Source organism: Triturus cristatus, chromosome 5_2, assembly GCF_964204655.1.
Source record: "Triturus cristatus chromosome 5_2, aTriCri1.1, whole genome shotgun sequence".
Classification (NCBI taxonomy): domain Eukaryota; kingdom Metazoa; phylum Chordata; class Amphibia; order Caudata; family Salamandridae; genus Triturus; species Triturus cristatus.
In genome coordinates, this window is record NC_140588.1 from 904,875,111 (window position 1) to 904,891,416 (window position 16,306).

Below are 16,306 nucleotides of genomic sequence, written 5' to 3' on the forward strand. Positions count from 1 at the left end.
CCCTGTGTTCAAGAAGGGCGACCGCAGTAGTCCACTATGCTACAGGCCAATATCGTTAATTAATTCTGTAGCTAAAGTGGTAGGTGGCGTAATTTTGAATAGGCTAACAACATGGACGTCAGAGAACAAAGTTATATCCTCTATACAATATGGTTTCAGACCTGGTCATTCAACAATAACTCAATGCCTGAACCTATACCTGATTGTAGGCAAATACACTCTGGCCCGGCAGGGAACCATTCACATGGCTTTTATGGACCTATCGTCCGCCTTTGATTGTGTTGATAGAGGTAAACTATGGGACATCATGTTAAAGATGGGCGTAGAGCAGAATCTAATTTATGTTTTGGCTGACTTACACTCAGATACAAGAGCTAATGTCCGTTACACTCAAGATCTGAAAGTAACAAGTGACATTAGAATTAACCGGGGAGTCCGCCAAGGGTGTATCCTAGCACCATTTTTGTTCAATTTATATATTAATGAGCTAGAGGATTACCTGATAAAAACAGGAGCTGATTACCCCTACTTCGGCCGAAAAGGCGTCCCGGTCCTGCTCTACGCGGACGATGCCGTCCTTATTTCCAGGACGGCAAACGGCCTTCAGTTACTTTTAAATTCATTCTATGATTTTATGAGCTCCCGAGACTTAAGTATTAACAACTCAAAGTCTTATGTCATGAAAATAGGCCAAGGGTCGCGAAAACCTAATTCGTTCTCCATAAATGGGGAAAAAATTCCAAACTCTAAAACCTTCTCATATCTTGGGGTTCTCCTTGATAATCAATTAACCTGGGGCCCAGCTGTTGTAAAAAAGAAGGGCGAGGTAACACGCACCAATGCAGCCATACTCGGGTTTGCTAGGAAAATGGGTAATAGCCCGGTGGCTGCTTTGCTCAAACTTTATCAAGCTAAGAGCGTTGCCATTGCCTGTTATGGCAGCGAGCTCTGGGGCTATAGTCAAACGCGAGCCCTGGAGATTGCAGAAAATAATTTTTTAAAGAAGGTTTTGAGGCTGCCAAGGGGAACTGGAAACTTCTCGGTGCATGAGGAGCTAGGTGTACCTTTTCTCAGTGACAGATTAGCAGCAAGTCCCCTGTTATGTTGGCTGAACTCCTGGCTAAACAAAAATATACCTCTCACACATGACATATTAAAAGAAGCCTTAACTTGGGACGGCAGGTTCAAGGTCCCATGGCTGAGGTATATTAATGACCGCCTCACTGAATTGGGACGGCCTGACTTGTTCTCAGCCCCAGAGATTATAACTAGAGATGATGTTACTTTTGTGAAAAAATCATTTTTGTCCATTAGGTATTTTGCCCGGGAGGAGGGCGAACTGTTGAAAGCTAACGTTAGGAAACATGCCTTACTCCAAACAAGCCTATGTATGGAACCGTATCTATCATGGCCTATGTCTGGCTTTGAACGCTATTTACTGACACGGTTCCGTTTTGATTTATTTCACCTCCTGTTGGCAACTCCGAAAGGGGCACACCGAGGCCAAGTGCTTCCTGCTTGCGGCTGCGACGGAAGTCTCCGCAAGATTTGGTGCACTTCTTATTTATGTGTCCTTACTTCACGGTACCGCGGAAGATATATTTAAAGCCTTGTTTAAAAAAGTTAAACTTCACACAGATTAAACCGGCTCTTTATTACCTTCAACTCCTGAATAGCGACTGCACTTTATATATATGCAGCTTCTTGAAATTAGCCATTATTTTCAGGAAAAGTATGGAGGGATAATTATGCTGCTTCTATCATTGTATTTCTCTATCATTTTTAACCTTGTATATTTATTTATATATTTTTAACTTGTTCATTCTGTCTGCTGCTCAGGTTTTATAATAATTCTGTAATTTATCTTGTCTCATAACTTTGCTGTCTAAAAACGGAACTGGATGATTTGTCTTTCTTATTGTTTATTTGTGAAATTTTGATTATGATTGTATGTTTTTGAAATGAACTTTTATGATTGTAAAGAATACAATCAAATAAAGATATTTGATTGATACTGAGAAAGTACAGACCTTCCTTTTTAATGCATGTAAGTCACCCCTAAGGTAAGCCTGTCGAGCCCTTAGGCAGGGTGCACTATATTAAAATTTAGGACATCTTTTTTTATATGTCTTAATGGTAAAACCCCCAAATTGTCGTTTTTACTTTAGAAAGGCTAGTTGTTTCCTTGGCAAGTATAGGTTTACATGCTGACAACTCAACTGAGCTAACGTCTGACTACTAAAGTTGGTACATAAAGGTATCAAACAAATCATTACATTAAACCCAACTTAATGCCCAAGACAAATGTTACCTTTGAGTATAAGGCAACTTTATGAAGCTGCCACTCTGTTGCCTAGGTTCTCCTGTGGCCATTTACAGTCGCTGGCCATGAGACAGCCTTCTGTCCTCCTGGGGAGCGGTGTGAAAGACTCCCAGGAAAGGACGCAATAGAGGTTTGCCGTTGGAAGAGGTGTCATATCTTCCTAGCAGGAAGCCACCCAGTGTGTGAGCCCAAAAGGCAAGCTTAAAATGGGACGCCGCCTTTCAAGGGCAAAAGGTGGACATACACGAGTGCTCTGGTAGAGAGGTTGGCGTTGGGGACAGAGTGGGAAAAATAGTTGGCAAGCCGGTTTTCCCATGGGTGCTCTGCTCCTAGATAGCCCCATCTCTGGGGTGGGCTACTAAGCTCCACACACCAACAGAAGGGTTCTGCCAACTAGGGAACGGGTAGAAAATTGCACTCTGGCACAGCTAGAGGGCACTAATTGCAGGAAGTCATCATCAGGCAGGAGGGGACCTGGTAGCCCATTGGCTAGTAGTCTCCAAATGCTCTGAGGGCAAGTTGTTGGCATAAAAGTGGAACCCATGAAACCCAGACCTCACATCACATCTGTACTGGAGAAAGGACCAAAAAGGACTGCCCTGCTATTTCATTGGCATGGCAAAGAGAAGTTGCACCAAAGACTGGACTGCACCTGCTGCTCCTGGACTAGCAAAGAGAGGACTGTGCCTGTGGTGCCGTGCTCGAGGAAATGTCCCAGAGCCCCAGACAGAAGAGGAGAACTCCAAGAGTCAGTTGGCTAACTCCAGAGCTACAAAAGCTGAAGAATCCGCCTTGGTGAGTTGGTAGCCACAATCACTTTTTTACAGCTGACCGCCTAAGTGTACCCCAGGAAAGTGAGCCCCAAAAATCTAAAGTTCCACACAAGTCTGCTGTATCCAGGAGAGTCATCAAAGTGCAGGTTGGTCACCCAAGACCAACACTAGGTGCAGTTAAATGAACCCCTGGTTTCGCTGTGACAGTAGACCATTGGCAACAGTTTTTTTTGGCAGGACTTCACCTGGACTTTGAGGGACATCGACCTTTATGGCCAAAGTCACCCCACTATGTTTGTGGACTGAGGGGTAGTCTCAGGAAGACCCCAGCCGACTAGAACAGCATCCACAGCATCTTCAGCATTCTAAAGTAGAAGACTAGAAACAACAACCCTCAGCTGTTTGCTCTAAAGGCCATACATTTATCCTCATATTGCATTTTGATGGATATACCATGGTATTGAACACGTTCCCCTCTTCCATGTACTGTCCCATCAATCTTTTTAACCACACTGTTACTAGCAGCATTTAATCTTTGAATGTAAATACTCACAATCATGGCAAAAAGGGAGCAGAGGAATATGTTAAAAAAGTCATTGCCCAAGAACATATAATTGGGTCATTATAAACACTATATCCATGTTTGATCGTTTCACCTATATATCAATTATTTCTAGTGTGTTAGTCTAATTAGTTAAGTAGAGACAGAACAAGACTACAACCCCAGAATGCATTTGACTGTTACGCAAAATTCTAGGACTGGAAACAGTGCCCATAATTACTTGGATGCATGGGTCTTATTTTGGCCCTGGCAGGCTGTACAGAATTCTATTAGGGCAGTGGAGGGATGTGTTCTGCTGCCCTGGCAGACTACAGCTCACCATATTTAGAGATCCCCATCTGTCTGGATGAGTTCACTGCGCCATCAGTGCAGCCGCCACCAGGCAGCTCTGTTGAATGCACTGTAGCTTTGCTGTGTGAGTGCCATGTCCAATGCAATGCAATCAAACAAACAAAATACAAGTGCCTGACACAGTGGGAGTTTTCTCCTAGAGTATGGTGGTAATTTCAGTGTTTTCCTGTTTAGCTTTGAAAACAAGGAGAGGGGACTCTCAGAGCCAAAAGGCTGGAGCACCCAGGAATACAAGTATAAGAATATGTGTACCTCTTGGCTATTGATCAAAGATTACTATCCTTTCAATCATCAAACAAGCTCATAATACGATGTCGAATTCACCGGTACAACCGTACTTCGGCAAGAATGTCTCCTACAGAGGAGTACTTCTAGAGTCCTTGGCGGATGGCTGAGAACTTTCAAAGTTTACTTGATCCTTGTCCTAGGACGCATAGAGAAAGTAAACTTCAGTCCGAGTTCATATTAGTGGCCGGATACAATGTCGGTCGCTCTTCTATCTGGAACCGCATTCATTCCATGTGGGTATAAATCCATATATCGCGTTTTCTAATTGTTATATAGGGGCGAGCGTATAATTTATCGTCTCCCTTGGTCGTCGTTTATCGGGGTCGCGTGTTCGTTCCTCCGTTTCTCGTTTATTTCTCTCCACTCTTGCCGAAGTACGGTTGTACCGGTGAATTCGACATCGTAGTTGAACACATATATGCACAAGGAGAAAATATTTTAGGTCCTGAGGAAGGTGGTCCTATGTGGAGTTTTCACCACAGAAACGCGTCGATGCCTGTTTTCTTGTAATGTGTTAAATTTGGTGCAGTTAGGGAAAGACAGGGATCAGTGACTCATGTCTGACACTGCCTTTGGTAAATCCAAATTGACATATGTATGACACATCGCTTGTCTATTATTGTTCTCCTTTTTATGGCATGTAAAAAAAAAAATTCTAAAAAAACTGCAAAAAAACGTTTTTGCGATTTTATCATTTTAAATTGTGTATGACTTTTTGTGGATGATTTATTGTGTTATACAAAAGATTCTTTGGATGAATTTACATTGATTATTAAAACAGATATATTTTACCTTTTTTGTTTCATGACAAGTGCTTCTTACAGATTCAGCATTGAGGGGAAAATGAAGTGGAAATATGAGCTTGTTTGATGATTGAAAGGATAGTAATCTTTGATCAATAGCCAAGAAGTACACATATTCTTATACTTGTTTTCCTGTTTAGGACAATAAGGCTCTAATTGGGGGTCACGAATTTTTTTTTTTTTTTTTGCAGAAGGTCCACCCTAAATATTGTGAATGGACTGATGTGCTGTGACAAATAGTCTGATGCCCAAAGGGCCATAACATTAAGGCTTCATATGGCTCAGCTAACATAAATATTATGGTTTGCTGAGCTCTAAATAGAGAAGACAAACCAGGAGGGTGGTGGACAGGGTACTACTCCACCTTTGTTGTAGAGTCCACTATCTGCCAAAGTCTAAATAAGGCCCCATGTCTCCTGTTTCCACAGGTTTCTCCCTGTGTTTCTCTCCACTAATCTGAATATATGTGAGCGGTAGACAGTTGTAAGAGTGAAGAGATGTAGGGTCTGTACACAGATAATGCAATGAAGAGATGGTAAGAATCTTAATAGATGGGACAATGAATAGAAGCTGTGGACAAATGGAAGAGTAAGAGATGCAGAGGGTGTTAAGAGAGGTGACTGATAAAATGCAGGGGCAGTGGAAAAATTATGGGGGCTTGTCGTGATGCTGTTGAGAAAAAGGACAGTGTGGGATGCAGGGGCTGTGGAGAGATGGGGCAGTGAAAAGGTGCTGATGATGTAGTAAAATGTGTCCGTGAAGAGTTACAGGGGTGTGTAGAGAGGCAGTATAGAAGAGATCCTGGGTTTGTAGAGTGATGGTACAATCAAGATAGACAGGGGCTGCAGAATAAAAACAATGACAGTAGCATACTTCAGAGTTGCTGTGGGGTTTTGCATAATGATGATGTTGCACTTTGTAATGTTTTCATATTTGCATTTAAGTTCTCCTCACTATGTCACTTTCCCCTCAACAAAACTATAATTTCCATTATAAGATTCCCGGGGGTGGGGTCATCGGGAGATGGCACAAAAGACAAAATGGGACAGTCCTGAGCTTTCCTTTTGCAAGCACTTATAATCTAGTAGTTTAGCCCAATTGTGGTCATTCATTAAAAGTCATACTAAAATTACCACAATGCATTTTCTTGTGAAATAAAAGCCCAGGACTACAGCATTCCATCTTTAGTACCATTGAGCAATCTAGTTTAAATCCCCTGAAATGAGCATCAGAGACTAAAATTAACATTAGCACCGTGGAGGTGGTGGTCCATGGGGCATAAATAAGCCCTTGGAGTGGGGCCTCATGCGCCCACTCCATTTTTAAAAATAAAACTCTGCATGCCCCCGGGACATGGCCATCTGGGGGCCACAATTATAACAAGCGTAGGAGACCCCATGTGTTTTCTTTCAAAGTCACAGTGATATTTGTTACTTTCACTGTGAATTTAAAAAAAATGCTTTTATACCCTGCAGGAGGCACTGTGGAACCCCAGGACCAAAGCTAAGGGGTTAGGATATTCTTACACTGCCCCCTTTTAGTTTTGTAGCATTTTTTGGGGTGACTTGGCTGAAGCCGAATCCCAAAATGGCTGCCAACACTTACTGGTTGAAGTGAGGATGTCCTTGGGGGGGCAACTACCCCTCCTGTTATCTCCAGTAAGTCCCACACAGCTGGATTGCAAAGAGGTCTTCGGAGACTATGCCCCTTTTCACCACCACTCTGCAAACGCGGCTCGTGGTGTACAACTGTTTGGAGGATAAAGCCCACTTTACTCATGAGTGACCTTGGGGGCCAAGAAGCCCTCCTGGTACCTCCTGTAAGACCAGCACAGTGGGAGTCCTGTGAGCTGGTCAGAGGCCCAATCCCCTTTTTCCACCACTCTGCAAACGTGGCTACTACTTAAGAAAAAATAGAAATTCACAGAAAAAAACAAAGGTTACAAGTACGGTATAGTTAGGAATTAGCATTTACAAAAACCTTAGAAATTCACTGAAAAAAACAAAGGTTACAGGGATGGTATGTTTAAGAAATGAAATTACAAAAAACCTTAAAAATTTACAGAAAAAACAAAAGGTTACAGGGACGTTATAGTTAGGCTCAGGTTTCACACAGACAAAACCAGTGAAATTCAGCAGTTATAGTTAGCTGAGCTATCTATAATTCACCCCCGCAATGCATTGCTTATGACCTCACATATTGCATCACTCATGACATGGTCAGTGACATCACTGATGATATCACTGATAACATCTCAATTGACATCATTGATGACATCAACAGAATCTCTGACGCACTCACTCACAACCCATATAACCTTTCATACATCCACTCCAACTTCCACACTACCATTCTCCAACCCATTCACACACCCATATTAGTACTTACACAATGACTCACTAATTCATAAATTAACACACACATCAACTCACTCAACCATACAGCCACTCATAAACCCACTCACTCACTAATACAGCCACTGACATATCCACTCATACACCCATACAGACACTCACACATAGAATTAGTCACCAATAAAGCTACTCACATACCTATTCACTCACCCATATAGTCAATCACACAGCCACATACTCACCCATACAGTTACACACACACTCACTCATTTACATACTTATAAAGATACCAGCACATACTCACTCACCTATACAGTCACTGAGACAAACACACACTCACCCATACAGGTACTCTCACATTCATTCACTCACTCACTCACCTATACTGCCTTTCAAATACCCAGTTACTCACCCATATACCACTGACACATGCACTCACTCAACAATGCAGCCACACACACATTAACTCACCCAATCAGCCCCTCACACATGGACTCACTAACCCATACAGCCACTGACTGACCCACTCACTCATCCATACAGGCAGTCACAAACCCCTTAACCCTCCCACACAGAAACTCAGACACCCATAGAGCTATTCAGACAACCAAAACTCACCCATACAGAAACTAACATACCCACTCACACAACCATACAGCAACATAGACATTAACTGACAGACAGATGCAGCCATTCATACTCACCCATACATTCACTGAGACACATAATCACTCACTTATATAGTTATTCATGCACCCACTGAATCATGCACTCATACACCCACTTATTCACCAATACACTTTTGTATATATATTTAACACTCATAAACTTTTAAAAAATACTCACAGGCAATGGATGATATCATCCGTGAAGTCATCAGTGATGTCATTTGAGATGTCATCAGTAATATCACTGCCCATGTCATGAGTGATGTAATTTGTGAGGTCATAAACAGTGCATTGCGGGAGAGCGAGTTATAGTTAGCTCAAATAACTATAGCTGCTGAATTTCACTGGCTTTGTATGAGTGAAACCTCAGCATAACTATAACGTCCCTGTATCTTTTGGTTTCTTCAGTGAATATATATATATATATTTTTAAACGCTAGTTTGATGTACACTAAACTGTAGGACATTGCTCCACAGTTGTTTCCTATTTAGCACGTAAATGTTTTAATTTATTATTTGCCAACAAGCTTTGTTATCAAGTACAACATCTAGGGTTTGTCACAATACCAATGATACACATACATTTTTTGTCTCAATAGATGCTACAAAACTGAACACTTTGAAAATTGGGACGTGTATACCTTATACAACTATTATACCGGCAGAGATTGGAACATGAGAAAACATAAGAGACGTCTACTATAAGCTGCTATGAATTTTATTTTATATATATGTTATATATGACTATGCACTGTAATGTCAGCACTTTTTTGCACGATTTTGCACGATTTCAGAAATGCCAATTGATGCAGTTAAGGATTCAAATAGGAATGTGAAAGATGTTGTGTTTATCAGGCCAACTCTTATAGCATATTTTAGTTAGCTTACATCGACTAGTAGCACCATGCTAAGCATTGGAGTTCAATGTACACTAAAAGTATACTATGCATATTTGGATTATCTGTGTTTGTGAAACGCAAATTAAGGAACACTAGGTTCTTATTATTGTACTTGGATTCACAAGCAACAACCAGAAATAAAGAACGCATATCGTTATGCATAATATAAACGAAAACTAATCAACAAATATAATAAAATGCGAACAAATATGCAGAAGCAACTGTGATAACTATGCTTAAATTATTTACAGTCCTATGTCTTTGTTTGAACTGCATTTAAATGGTAGTCTGTGCCTTTATTTATTAGATACGCTATATATATGCACTGATTGGTCCAGCGCGTCATGTGATCAAGACTGCAGTCGGGCAGTCGAAACGCGTCAGGCTGGGCACTAGCTTGTAATGATTCATGCACTTGCACTATCGATTCTGCATTAAATAAAAGAATTTCTCTCCACGTTGTGGTCCGTACCTGCTTTGGATCTAACCAGGGATCGTTCCAGGATTTTGGCTACTATATATATATATATATATATATATATATATATATATATTCAAAACACTTTGCCCAATTGAAAAGAAGCCGCAGGCACAAAGTTCCATCCAATTTTATTGACAGCTTGCGACAGGGCAAGAACAACAGGTACACTCCGTGATAAAGCCAAACGCGTTTCAGGATTTTCTCCCTTCTTCAGTGGCTGTGAAAGCGTGCAATCAGCAGTATCCACGCACTTAATTTAACAAAACCTACCCCAGTGGGCGTGGCCGCTAGGCCTCTTGGATCTTGTAGTGCTGGTGAGTACATACTCATGTGAGTCCGCTGCATTGCCGCCCCAATAATGCAAAAAGGTCAGTCCCAAGTGGGTGGATGTAATCTGTCACCATCACCTGCTCCGCTTTCTAGCCGCCAAATGTGAACTTGTATAGAAGCCCGAGCAGACTTCCACACCTGCCTCCATAACGTCAGCGTTAACCCAACGCCGACGCCGGCCCGCGTTTCAGCAGTGGGCTTCTCTCCTTCGCGACTAGGCGACATCGCATATTTCCAAAACACTTTGCCCAATTGAAAAGAAGCCGCAGGCACAAAGTTCCATCCAATTTTATTGACAGCTTGCGACAGGGCAAGAACAACAGGTACACTCCGTGGTAAAGCCAAACGCGTTTCAGGATTTTCTCCCTTCTTCAGTGGCTGTGAAAGCGTGCAATCAGCAGTATCCACGCACTTAATTTAACAAAACCTACCCCAGTGGGCGTGGCCGCTAGGCCTCTTGGATCTTGTAGTGCTGGTGAGTACATACTCATGTGAGTCCGCTGCATTGCCGCCCCAATAATGCAAAAAGTTCAGTCCCAAGTGGGTGGATGTAATCTGTCACCATCACCTGCTCCGCTTTCTAGCCGCCAAATGTGAACTTGTATAGAAGCCCGAGCAGACTTCCACACCTGCCTCCATAACGTCAGCGTTAACCCAACGCCGACGCCGGCCCGCGTTTCAGCAGTGGGCTTCTCTCCTTCGCGACTAGGCGACATCGCATATTTCCAAAACACTTTGCCCAATTGAAAAGAAGCCGCAGGCACAAAGTTCCATCCAATTTTATTGACAGCTTGCGACAGGGCAAGAACAACAGGTACACTCCGTGGTAAAGCCAAACGCGTTTCAGGATTTTCTCCCTTCTTCAGTGGCTGTGAAAGCGTGCAATCAGCAGTATCCACGCACTTAATTTAACAAAACCTACCCCAGTGGGCGTGGCCGCTAGCCCTCTTGGATCTTGTAGTGCTGGTGAGTACATACTCATGTGAGTCCGCTGCATTGCCGCCCCAATAATGCAAAAAGTTCAGTCCCAAGTGGGTGGATGTAATCTGTCACCATCAGCCACTGAAGAAGGGAGAAAATCCTGAAACGCGTTTGGCTTTACCACGGAGTGTACCTGTTGTTCTTGCCCTGTCGCAAGCTGTCAATAAAATTGGATGGAACTTTGTGCCTGCGGCTTCTTTTCAATTGGGCAAAGTGTTTTGGAAATGTGCGATGTCGCCTAGTCGCGAAGGAGAGAAGCCCACTGCTGAAACGCGGGCCGGCGTCGGCGTTGGGTTAACGCTGACGTTATGGAGGCAGGTGTGGAAGTCTGCTCGGGCTTCTATACAAGTTCACATTTGGCGGCTAGAAAGCGGAGCAGGTGATGGTGACAGATTACATCCACCCACTTGGGACTGAACTTTTTGCATTATTGGGGCGGCAATGCAGCGGACTCACATGAGTATGTACTCACCAGCACTACAAGATCCAAGAGGCCTAGCGGCCACGCCCACTGGGGTAGGTTTTGTTAAATTAAGTGCGTGGATACTGCTGATTGCACGCTTTCACAGCCACTGAAGAAGGGAGAAAATCCTGAAACGCGTTTGGCTTTACCACGGAGTGTACCTGTTGTTCTTGCCCTGTCGCAAGCTGTCAATAAAATTGGATGGAACTTTGTGCCTGCGGCTTCTTTTCAATTGGGCAAAGTGTTTTGGAAATATGCGATGTCGCCTAGTCGCGAAGGAGAGAAGCCCACTGCTGAAACGCGGGCCGGCGTCGGCGTTGGGTTAACGCTGACGTTATGGAGGCAGGTGTGGAAGTCTGCTCGGGCTTCTATACAAGTTCACATTTGGCGGCTAGAAAGCGGAGCAGGTGATGGTGACAGATTACATCCACCCACTTGGGACTGACCTTTTTGCATTATTGGGGCGGCAATGCAGCGGACTCACATGAGTATGTACTCACCAGCACTACAAGATCCAAGAGGCCTAGCGGCCACGCCCACTGGGGTAGGTTTTGTTAAATTAAGTGCGTGGATACTGCTGATTGCACGCTTTCACAGCCACTGAAGAAGGGAGAAAATCCTGAAACGCGTTTGGCTTTACCACGGAGTGTACCTGTTGTTCTTGCCCTGTCGCAAGCTGTCAATAAAATTGGATGGAACTTTGTGCCTGCGGCTTCTTTTCAATTGGGCAAAGTGTTTTGGAAATATGCGATGTCGCCTAGTCGCGAAGGAGAGAAGCCCACTGCTGAAACGCGGGCCGGCGTCGGCGTTGGGTTAACGCTGACGTTATGGAGGCAGGTGTGGAAGTCTGCTCGGGCTTCTATACAAGTTCACATTTGGCGGCTAGAAAGCGGAGCAGGTGATGGTGACAGATTACATCCACCCACTTGGGACTGAACTTTTTGCATTATTGGGGCGGCAATGCAGCGGACACACATGAGTATGTACTCACCAGCACTACAAGATCCAAGAGGCCTAGCGGCCACGCCCACTGGGGTAGGTTTTGTTAAATTAAGTGCGTGGATACTGCTGATTGCACGCTTTCACAGCCACTGAAGAAGGGAGAAAATCCTGAAACGCGTTTGGCTTTACCACGGAGTGTACCTGTTGTTCTTGCCCTGTCGCAAGCTGTCAATCAAATTGGATGGAACTTTGTGCCTGCGGCTTCTTTTCAATTGGGCAAAGTGTTTTGGATATATATATATATATATATATATATATATATATATATATGTATATATATATATAGCAATAAACCTTTCTTTGAACGATCCTCTGCACTCCGGATCAAGAAGGGGATGGACTCCACTTTTGTTATACCCAAATTAATTTATTTTTTTGAATTCGTGCGCTCTGCCGCCATGATGCGTTTCTGAACCAGTCCCACTACTCCAGAAACAGAGGGGGTCGACACTTGCTCGGTGAGAGAAAGGAAGCTTTAATGTGCCAGTTCCATCAGCGCACAACAGGAACAATTACAGCAGTGAAACGCTGGGCAGACGCGTTTCAGGCATTCGCCTTTCTTCAGTGCCTGTTTCGCTTCCACGTTGTCATCTCTCCTGGGGGCCAGATTAAATACATGGCAGTCCACTCTGATAGGAGTTTGATGTTACACCCATTCTCCCTCGTTGCAGAAGGCGCAGGTCCCAATTGCTGACTACTCCGGGTTTTGCAAGAGCCGCTGCGGGACCTACATACAGTGATTAGGTTCCCGCACACCAAGTGGTGTCCCAACAGAGCTGGCCACGGACACAAAACTTACAGGACAGTCTATTTGGGAGGCATTGATGGTAAGTTTCCTTTACAGACACCTTTCCCACAGTCAATGTTGGTACCTCTTTCCCCAACGAAAATGACGATCACAGTGGATGTTTTATCTCACTGGGGGGGCGTCGCGCTGTATTTTCAATACTTCACCACACTTTAGCAAGCAGGCGCGAACCTCCAGAACGAGAGGGCGTGCCGGTACTCAGGGCTTGCGAACCCGAGAATAACATTCGAACCAGTCCCACTACTCCAGAAACAGAGGGGACCGACACTTGCTCGGTGAGAGAAAGGAAGCTTTAATGTGCCAGTTCCATCAGCGCACAACATGAACAATTACAGCAGTGAAACGCTGGGCAGACGCGTTTCAGGCATTCACCTTTCTTCAGTGCCTGTTTCACTTTCGCGCTGTCATCTCTCCTGGGGGCCAGATTAAATACATGGCAGTCCACTCCGATAGGAGTTTGATGTTACGCCCATTCTCCCTCGTTGCAGAAGGCGCAGGTCCCAATTGCTGTCCACTCCGGGTTTTGCATGAGCCGCTGCGGGACCTACATACAGTGATTAGGTTCCCGCACACCAAGTGGTGTACCAACAGAGCTGGCCACGGACACAAAACTTACAGGACAGTCTATTTATATATATATACATTCCGATGCGCCTCTTGTTCTGGAGCTCTGCTGATGGCCGACATCTCTCCTGGTGTGATGTGCTGAATGCACACAGCGGCGCCCCCCCTGTCCAAGACAATGTTCATGGTATCGGGGAGAGAGCAGCAGATTCCTGCTGATTGGGACACCTTCGGGAGATAATTGTCGCCATATGTTCTCGCGACAGAGAGTGGGTGGACTCGCAAGCGGACACTGTCAGGGCATTACTTAATGCACGAACCAGTCACTGAACCTGAGCTCGCGATGTGGGACTGCCTCCATGCTCTCTGTGAGTGTAAACTTCTCGGACAGCAATGCACTGTGTGGACTACCTCTGCCAGCAACCTTAGCGCATGCTGCACACAGATGTGGAAACATCGCGCCTCTGATTGGATTATTCACGCTCCAATGGGAACACATCTAGCAGTATTTTAATGCCCCGTGCAAATAACAAAGACTAAACACAAAGCTGGCAATAATTAAGGCATTCGCCGAAACGCGTCTGCCAGGTGTTTTTCTTCCGGAAGGTGACAAATAAATTTCCCCTAAAATGGTTCCAAGCATGTGTTGGACCCGTTTTTAAAGGAAAGGGGGGATTGGTGTTTGATGTGCTTGCAGCAGTCGGCGCTGCATGCCGCTGCGCCTCTCGTTCTGGAGCTCCGCTGATGGTCAACATCTCTCCTGGTGTGATGTGCTGAATGCACACAGAGGCGCCCCCCCTGCCCAAGACAATGTTCATGGTATCGGGGAGAGAACAGCAGATTCCTGCTGATTGGGACACCTTCGGGAGACGATTATCGCCATATATTCATGCGACAGAGAGTGTGTGGACTCGCAAGCTGACACTGTCAAGGCATTACTTAATGCACAAACCGTTCACTGAACCTGAGCTCGCGACGTGGGACTGCCTACATGCTCTCTGTGAGTGTAAACGTCTCGGACTGCAATGCACTGTGGGGACTACATATACCAGCAGAGTGTGTGGACTCGCAAGCTGACACTGTCAAGGCAAACGTCTCGGACGGCAATGCACTATGGGGACTACATCTACCAGCAAACTTAGCGCATGCTGCACACAGAGGTGGAAACATCACGCCTCTGATTGGATTATTCGCGTTCTAATGAGAACACATCTAGCAGTATTTTACTGCCCTGTGCAAACAACAAAGACTAAACACAAAGCTGGCCATGATGAAGGCATTCGCCGAAACGCGTCTGCCAGGTGTTTTTCTTCCGGATGGTGGCAAATACATTTCCCCTAAAGAGGTTCCAAGCATGTGTCAGACCTGTTTTTTAAGGAAAGGCGGGATTGGTGTTTGATGTTCTTGCAGCAGTCAGCGCTGCATTCCGATGCGCCTCTCGTTCTGGAGCTCCGCTGATGGCAGACATCTCTCCTGGTGTGATGTGCTGAATGCACACAGCGGCACCCCCCACCCAAGACAATGTTCATGGTATCGGGGAGAGAGCAGCAGATTCCTGTTGATTGGGACACCTTCGGGAGACGATTGTCGCCATATGTTCACGCGACAGAGAGTGGGTGGACTCACAAGCTGACAATGTCAGGGCATTACTTAATGCACGAACCGGTCACTGAACCTGAGCTTGCGACATGGGACTGCCTACATGCTCTCTGTGAGTGTAAACTTCTCGGACTGCAATGCACTGTGGGGACTACATCTAGCAGTATTTTAATGCCCCGTGCAAACAACAAAGACTAAATACAAAGCCGTCAATGATTAAGGCATTCGCCAAAACGCGTCTGCCAGGTGTTTTTCTTCCGGATGGTGGCAAATAAATTTCCCCTGAAGAGGTTCCAAGCATGTGTCGGACCCGTTATTTAAGGAAAGGCGGGATTGGTGTTTGATGTTTTTGCAGCAGTCGGCGCTGCATTCCGGTGCGCCTCTCGTTCTGGAGCTCCGCTGATGGCCGACATCTCTCCTGGTGTGATGTGCTGAATGCACACAGTGGCGCCCCCCGCCCAAGACAATGTTCATGGTATCGGGGAGAGAGCAGCAGATTCCGGCTGATTGGGACACCTTCGGGAGACGATTGTCGCCATATGTTCACGCGACAGAGAGTGGGTGGACTCGCAAGCTGACAATGTCAGGGCATTACTTAATGCACGAACCGGTCACTGAAACTGAGCTTACGACATGGGACTGCCTACATGCTCTCTGTGAGTGTAAACTTCTCGGACTGCAATGCACTGTGGGGACTACATCTACCAGCAACCTTAGCTCATGCTGCACACAGAGGTGAAAACATCGTGCCTCTGATTGGATTATTCACGCTCCATTGGGAATACATCTAGCAGTATTTTAATGCCCCGTGCAAACAACAAAGACTAAATACAAAGCTGTCAATGATTAAGGCATTCGCCAAAACGCATCTGCCAGGTGTTTTTCTTCCGGATGGTGGCAAATTAATTTCCCCTGAAGAGGTTCCAAGCATGTGTCGGACCCGTTTTTTAAGGAAAGGCGGGATTGGTGTTTGATGTTCTTGCAGCAGTCGGCGCTGCATTCCGATGCGCCTCTCGTTCTGGAGCTCCGCTGATGGCCGACATCTCTCCTGGTGTGA